The following is an 8,193-nucleotide window of genomic DNA, read 5'->3' on the forward strand; positions in this document are numbered from 1 at the left end:
TTTGTTTGAAAAATGTTAACTAGACTATCCAAGTGGAAAAACATGAAATGTGAGAATTCAAAGGATTTTTGCGAAAAAGGGAACCAATCCTCCACAGGTAAATTTATTTTTCAGCTGCAAGCCCATGTAGAGTGCGATCAGGCAGTAGATGGTCTCTCTCACTGTCAGAGTCATGGTGATCTGGTAAAGCATTGGTCAGGAAGGCCTCCTTTTAGGTGGATAGGGACACCTTCGGCCTTCTGGAAAAACTTTTGCAGCCCTCAAACTTTTTTCTTTCCAGCATAAACATATGCTGTCACAGTAGAAATCAGTTTGGTCGATTTGGAAAATACGATAGGCAGTGCTTCCGTGGAAATCAGCTTTAACCACTGTGGAGCATAGGCTTCAGAAGCCCAAGTCCTAGCCAACTTCGGCAGGAAACTGCGAAACTTGTAGTACATGTTTAAGGTCTGCTTTCCACCGCTGTTGCCTGTGTAACTGCCCTAGAATGGATGAAATAACTTTTTATTAGTTGCACTTATAATAGGTCCCTATAGATCCCAGGCCAGTCTTAAACTCAAGTTCTAACTATAGACAACCTTCAACTTCTTCCTTTTATTACATTTTCTTTACTTTTTTTTTTTTATATAAAATACTTCGAGACCACAGGCTCTACTCAGTCTTCTTCCAGGTTTGTACCCACAACTAACCTCAATCATTTTATTCCAGAGTCACTACTCATGTCATTTTTATTCATAAAAGTATAAAGCTCCCAGTGATATCAACCAAACACAGAACAGCAGGTTGCAATGAGACTAGGACTAACTTCTCATATCAAGGCTGAATGGGGCAACCCAGTAGGAAGTAAATGGTCTCATAGAAGGTGATAGAGTCAGGAACTGTTTCTATCACTCTATTAGAAGTCCCACAAAACCTACAACGTAAACAACTTCAGTATGTAGACTGAAGGCTTCGTGCAGACCAATGCCATATTTGACATTATTGCATCAGTCTTTGTGAGTCTTTATGAGCACTAGATTGTTGATTCTGTTGGCCATATTCTTGTGGTGTCCTTGAGCCTTCTGCATACTTCAATCCTTCTTTTGCATCTTCTGACGTATTCTGTGATCCAAAAATAATGTTTGGTTGTGGGTCTCTGCATCTGCTCACATCTTTTCCTGGTTAAAGCTTCTCTAGTGGCTAGTATGGTAGGGCCCAGTCTCTGTGTATAGCAGAACACTATTAAAAATCATTTCATCATTTCATTTTTTAATCAGTGTCACTTTGTTCTATCCTAGGTCTTTAGGCTACCTAGAATCTTGTTTCTGGGCCAGCAGGCATTGACAGGCATAGGTTCTCACTAGTGGTATGGGATTTATGTTCGATAAGTCATTGACTGGCCAGTCTACAACATCTGTGCCACTTTTACTTTGGCATATCTTGCATGTATGACAAATTTTAGGTTGACATTTTTGTGGCTACATTATAGGGTTCCATTCTCTGTACTTGAGGGTTTGACTAATTGCACTAAATGGCCAGTTCAAGATTTGTATCCCTCTTACTTGCAATTTTCACTAGGTTCATACTTGTAGATTCCAGGAAGTTTCCATTGCTCTACGTTTCTGCCTCACTCCTTATAAGATTCTCAGTTACTGTCTTCTCTCCCAGGATGTTCTCCCTTCATTCATCTTTCCCTGCCTCATCCTTACTGTAATCATTCCCACTTGCCCATAGGTGTAATCGATTTTACTTTATCTTTCCAGGATGATCCATATATACCCTTTGACCATTGTGTACCTCTCATCCTCTCTGAGGTCTGTGCCTATATTTTATTGGATTCTCGATTTTTGCATACAATTCTACCAAGTTTAATAGCATAGTTGTTTTATAAGTTTTCTTTTTAGTTGTTGGGTCTGTCTTCTTACTACTTGTATGTATTACTAAAAGATTGAATACATGTGTGGCATCTTCTGACCATTTTAAAACAATGCTTTTGTGAGACATGGTCCCACAATAACTGTGGACATGAGCATGGTGATGTCTTAAGCAGGCAGCAACAAGTTAAGCCCTGGTGAGAAGTAATTTGTACAGACATTGAAAGCAACCATACAATTAAATTTCACTGAGAAATATTATTCTTATTAGAGAGCAATATGTATAGATGAGGCAGTGCGAACACAATACATTATAATCCTAAATCATAAGATGTCATTTGTCATCATTTCCCAAGCTCCAAAAACCAGGATGGTACAACTCAGAGTTTTCAGAACAAAAGGACCTATTCTCACAACTACAGAAATGAAGAGAAAAGCCAATGCAATCAGTTCCTGTAACTAGTTTCACACCTTCTTAGGACTAAAGTGTACCACCCAATGGTATCTTATTTTGCTTTTGTTTGTTGTTGCTGCTACTGCTGTTTTTGATGTTGGCTGAATAAGAATCTCACTACATAGTCCTGAATGACCTGGAACTCCTTAGATAGAGAAATAAACTGTGGTCATTATGAGTATTGAGATTTCAGTTGTATAACACATGCATCTAAAGATAAAAACCTTGAGTTTCCACTAGTTAAATAGGGAAAACAAAACTATAATGCAGTGATTAGTTGTAAAGCTAATACTACCGATTCATGTAAAGGGAATGCCAACTGTATCTTATCTTGTCATTGTTTAATAACATTTCCTATTATGACTAACGAACTAGACATCGAAAGCAGAAACCCTTGACAACATTGTCTGTGAACATACATGTTTCCTATATTTTATTTTCTGTTCCAGTTTTTGAATCTAATGTTTCTCCCTTTTTTCATGTCCTGAATTCAAACTACAAAAGTGAACAACTGGGAGTCGGAAATCTACTGTGGTCCCAGCTGTGATTATGAAAACCTGGGACAAACATTAATAAAGAATTGGTCTGAGAACCTGTCTTCACAACAGCTAATAGAGAATCTCAGAGGACTTTGCTTACTCCATCTCCAACTAGCAGTGGGTTCAAAGTGATCCCTTTGCCACATGAACACTTGAGAAGCACAGCTAGGGCTTCAGATATAAGAGAAACTGCTCAATGATTTATCTGAATTCAGGAATCTTTCATAAATATTTTAATTCTTTGTTAATGCTTCTGGGTAAGTTATCGAAGTTGAAAGAATTTGTTTCTACCTTCATTTCTATTTGTTACAATTCCTGATCACCTGTGTGGAGGTCAGAGGGCAACTGGCAGATATTTGTTTTCTCATTTAACTATGTAGGACTCAGGAATTGGAGACATATCCTTTATGTGGCCTCATTTCATTCTTTAGTAACAACAATGAGAAAGTAAATGCTTTGAACCAGGAAGAGGTGGCATTCTCAGGGATGGAGGAGACCTCTCAGTCAAAGCATCTTCTGGAATAGAAGGTATTCTCAGACTCTACTAAAGACTTGAAGTTTTCTTGTTCAGGAAAGCTTCCCTGAGTTTTTGCCTATGCTCATTGCAATTCCTGATGTAAAGTAGACATCCCTTGCCTGAATGTTTCCCTTGAGAAATTTGAGAAAATGGCTGGACTATCCTCTAAATAGAAAATTTTGTTTCTGTTGCAGCCAAAGAAAGAGAAGGAGGTGTGCTGAGATATCACCCACTTGTCAAAGACGCTGACTCTTTATTTGACATCAAAGCATATATCCCAGAGCAGTTCGTGTCACATTCTTTTCTTACTTGTTGTGATGTGGTGAACTTTGGTGGAATTTATATCTCTTCATTTCCACAAAGAGACCAGTCCTCAATGTCTCACTTCTCATCTCCATGACAAAGTAGAGTGAACAATCTCAGCACTATGGAGAAGACAAAGGCTGCTATACTTACTGCTGAGAGATATCTTTTTTTCCTAGAGTACATTATATCTGTGTCTCAAAAAAAGAGAATTACATCTTTCAAAAATTATTGAAACATGCTTCCTCTAACTTCAGAGTATCTATCAAGAGAGAATAGAAAAGCTTTTTTAATATTTTATTTTTTAGCAAATTTAATAAATAATGACTACAGATCTCAGAAGCTGCTAGATGAGCAGGACTATTTTCAAGTTTTACTTGTTAAAATGCTCGCTGAAAACATATTTGTATATCCTTATTATCTTCTTGTTATGTCTGCAATAGTATTTCTGCTTGTAACAAGTGTTTTGTCAGAGTACTGACAAAATTATAGAAATAATGAAAATCTCCTGGATTAGTATTCTGTAAAATTTAATGTTGTAGGACCATAACTGGATTAAAAGATATAATGTACACTGTGCAGATAGTTGGAGAGAGTGGAACATACATGACCTAATGGGTTGTTTTCATCAAACTATCTACTCAGTGTTCAGTGACCTATACAGAAGAGGAAGTAGAATGGACTTAAAAGTAATCAATACAGATGACTCCAAAGAAACAGTGTCAATAGGAATGATGCACATATAAACTCTCAGGTGTTGTGCAAACATGCATACGCTTTGCACAGGATTAAGTCTGATGGTGTCCAGGGTAGACAGAAGGAAATAAACACAGGCTCTATTCTGTAACAAAGAAGTTATCAGCAATTGACCCACATTTGAAAAGATATAATTAGTTTTCTCTAATAACATTATCAACCTCATTTTAGAGTAGTTTGCATGCCCAGGAGTATATGGTTAACAAAAAATTAAATCTACTAATAGCTGTAGAATTATTCTTATACAGCTTTGGTTTGGCACCACTGTTGACAACCTAAAGTTGTTACCTGGCCCTCATGTTTGAAGGGAAGAATGATCTTAGCTAGGTTTGCTCCAACCTCTATCTATACACTGCAGTAGGAAAAGGACCAAATAATCACACACAGAAACATAAATACACACACACACACACACACACACACACACACACAGAGAGAGAGAGAGAGAGAGAGAGAGAGAGAGAGAGAGAGAGAGAGAGAGAAATAATTTAGATGTGGACGAGAATAGATAGGAAAATGAAACATGGTTTACCTCTTCAATGGAATGAGGTACATAGCTACATTGCTACTCGTCCTGGAATTCTAGGAATGATGTAGTGTTCCAAACTTTTTGTCTGATTATTCAGGCAAGTCCCCACAAATTTAAAGTTTTGCTTATCCCAGGTCCTTTCTCCTAAATCTCAAGTGCTGCATTTAGGCTAGATAACCTACTCTTATGAGTGATATCACTTGTTTTTTGCTACAGCCTAAGTTACACCTATGTTTACTTCTGTCAGGACACTCCTGACATCCACAGGAACTTGATTCTCTCAGTTAAAATCCCATGACCCTAATTTTTAGGCACTATCTCAGAGGCAAAAGTACACATATATGTGAAAGAATAAAGATATACCTTGTAATGAATCTCAGTGTAAGAATATCCTAAAATTATTGTGAAGTTGGGATTGAGCTAATTATTATCTGAATAATTTTTTTAGAAGTTATGCTATGTTTAACTATGGTTTATAAAATGATGAGTATCAGACTCTAGAAGTCTTAGTGCAGCAGTGGGTACACTAAAATCAGACTGATCAGCTTCATTCTTATGTACTCAAACCAAAGAGGAGAGCTACATCCAAGGAAATAACTTACTGTATACCAGAAAATACAACAGAATTGCTCCCCGCTACAAACACATAAATTAACTCTGCTTTAGTCCATGGTGGTTTGATAAGATACATGGCATTATTTCACTTTTCTTGTATAGGTTGAGGTTACTGTGTGACCGATTATATAGTCAAGAGATGTCAGGGGACCAGATTTATTGAGACTACTGGTACTCCTACAGGGTTGCCCTTCTCCTTAGCCTCTTTCAGCCATTCCCCAATTCCACCTCAAGCGTCAGGATCCTCTGCCCATTGGTTGGGTGTAAACATTTGCATCTGATTCTTTGAACTGCTTGCTGGGTCTTCTGCAGGGTAGTCATGATAGGTCAAAATTTTGTGAAAGCTCCCTAGCCTCAGTAATAGTGTCAGGTCTTGGGGCTTCTCCTTGAGCAAAATCCCACTTTGGGCCTGTCACTGGACCTTCTTTTCTTCAGGCTCCTCTCCATTTCTATCCCTGCATTTCTTTCAAACAGGAACAATTATGAGTCAGAATTTTGATTGTGGGATGGCAACTTCCTTGCTCATTTGATTCCCTGTCTTCCTGCTAGAGGTTTGATCTATAAGTTCCCTCTCCCAACTGTCGGGTGTTTCATCCAAGGAACCTCCCTTTGAGTCCTGAGAGTCTCTCTCCTTTTTGGTCTCTGGTACATTCTGGAGGGTCCCCCTAACTTCCAACCTCCCTGTGTGGCCTGTTTCATTCTTTCTACTGGCCCTCAGGACTTCAGTCCTTTTCTCTCACCCAATTTTTTTTCTTTTCTTTTTTCTTTTTTGGTTAATATCCGCTTATTAGTGAGTACATACCATGTATGACCTTTTGGGTCTGGGTTCTTTCTTAGGACTCTGAACCAGTCAGTTTCTGGTTCCTTGCCATTCCAGGCAGTGTCAGCCATATGCTTACCCTAGTGGTTTGGGCTTTAAGTAAGGCCAGTCCAGTCATTGGCCATCCACATCCACAATGTGAACCACCACTGACCCAGAGCATCTTAAAGGTAGAACAGTCTGAAGATTGAAGATGTTCTGCCTTGGTTTGTTGTCTCAGTCCTACTACTTGGAGAGTAGCCTGGTTACATAAGATGTTCAGTTAAGACTACATATCCTCCTTTGTATGGAGACCTCACCAGGTTAACTTTCAAAGGTCCTAGGATTTTTCCATTGCTCTGGGTTTTCACATTTCCTTCTAAACCTTCAGCCATTTCTGCAATCTCCCCCATACTCTCTCCCTCTGCCCTTCCCTCCCTGAACCAATCCTTCCAGTTGTCATCCCTAGTTGCTCCCTGTACACTGAACCCTTCCTAATTCTCTTGTCTTTACTTCCATGGTACTTGAGTGATGCCTGTTCTCTTTCTTTGATCTTCTGGGTATTGACCTAGTGTTTCCTGTATCTGAGGCAAGCACACGACTCCATGCACAGGCCATGGTATTCTTATTGATAGGCTGCTTCTCCACGTGTGTTAACTTTTCAGATCACATATTACTAGGAAATGTGAGAACTCTTTCACCAAATGAGGATCAGGAAAACAAAGCAAAACAAAACAGTAGCATCAGCAGCAGCAACAACAACAAGAATAACGAGCCTTTTGAGCCCATCTCCCCCCAGCCTTTGCTGCACATGGTTCTTCATGGCAAGATCCACAGTTACTCTCATTTTAATTCTTGGATACAATTCCATAAAAAAAGTTTGGTTTTCAAAGGTGAATATAGTGTTATTTCTTATGTCTTCTCTTTTGAGGTCTTGGCTTTGTGCTCCTATATGTTCTCTGAATTCTTAAATCACACACACACACACACACACACACACACACACACACACACACACACAGAGAGAGAGAGAGAGAGAGAGAGAGAGAGAGAGAGAGAGAGAGAGAGAGAGAGAGAGAGAGAATTTAAGAGACAACTTCTGATTGTTTTAAAGGACAACACTTTTTAGGGAAGGTGGGGCCTGGAATTAGTATGTTTAGCCAGCAGGGTGTATAACTTCTGACAACACCTAGTATATTAACCCAATTGAGAGATAATTTGGACAGAATTGTCCAAGAGGCTGTGCAATTAATTTCAGAATGAGAATTTTTCTATGCAATTTAATGCTGGGTAGAACAATATTATCCACACTTGAAACAGGGCTAACACACGACATTATAATGTCACAGCATTAGGAATAACTTTTCATCACATCATTTCTCAAGTTCCAGCACACTATGGTGACACAATTTGACATCTACTGAACAAAAGGACACTTTCATCTAACAACACAAGTGAACAGGATGAACCAAGGCAAATATTTTCTCTAAGCACTTCCAGGCCATATCAGGACTAAAGTGTTCCTCTGTCTGTCTTTGTGTTTTTCTGTTTGTGTTAGGATTTCACTCCTAGCTCTGGCTGACCTGCTATAACTTATATTTTCTATAAGCGCATATGACTAACCCTGTCATGTTATTCTTGCTTTTCATTTTCTTTCCGGTTCCCTGACTTCTTAAATATTTCTCTCTCTCCATCCTTCTATCATCATCCCTTCCTCTGTGAGTTTTGTTAAGAAAGGAGTCTCCACACAACAAAAACATTCATGGAACTGAATTTCACACACTGTTCAGCTAAATGACCCTGTTGTAAAATATATCAAAATTATTTA

The 8,193-nt window shown here is 38.7% G+C and overlaps 1 pseudogene; it reads right to left on the bottom strand.

The window, feature by feature from the left end:
- Nucleotides 1-260: 260 nt before the first annotated feature.
- LOC114632540 lies at nt 261-440 on the bottom strand (annotated as a pseudogene).
- Nucleotides 441-8,193: the final 7,753 nt, after the last annotated feature.

This window comes from Grammomys surdaster, unplaced genomic scaffold (genome assembly GCF_004785775.1).
Source record: "Grammomys surdaster isolate TR1022 unplaced genomic scaffold, NIH_TR_1.0 373, whole genome shotgun sequence".
In the NCBI taxonomy this organism is placed as follows: domain Eukaryota; kingdom Metazoa; phylum Chordata; class Mammalia; order Rodentia; family Muridae; genus Grammomys; species Grammomys surdaster.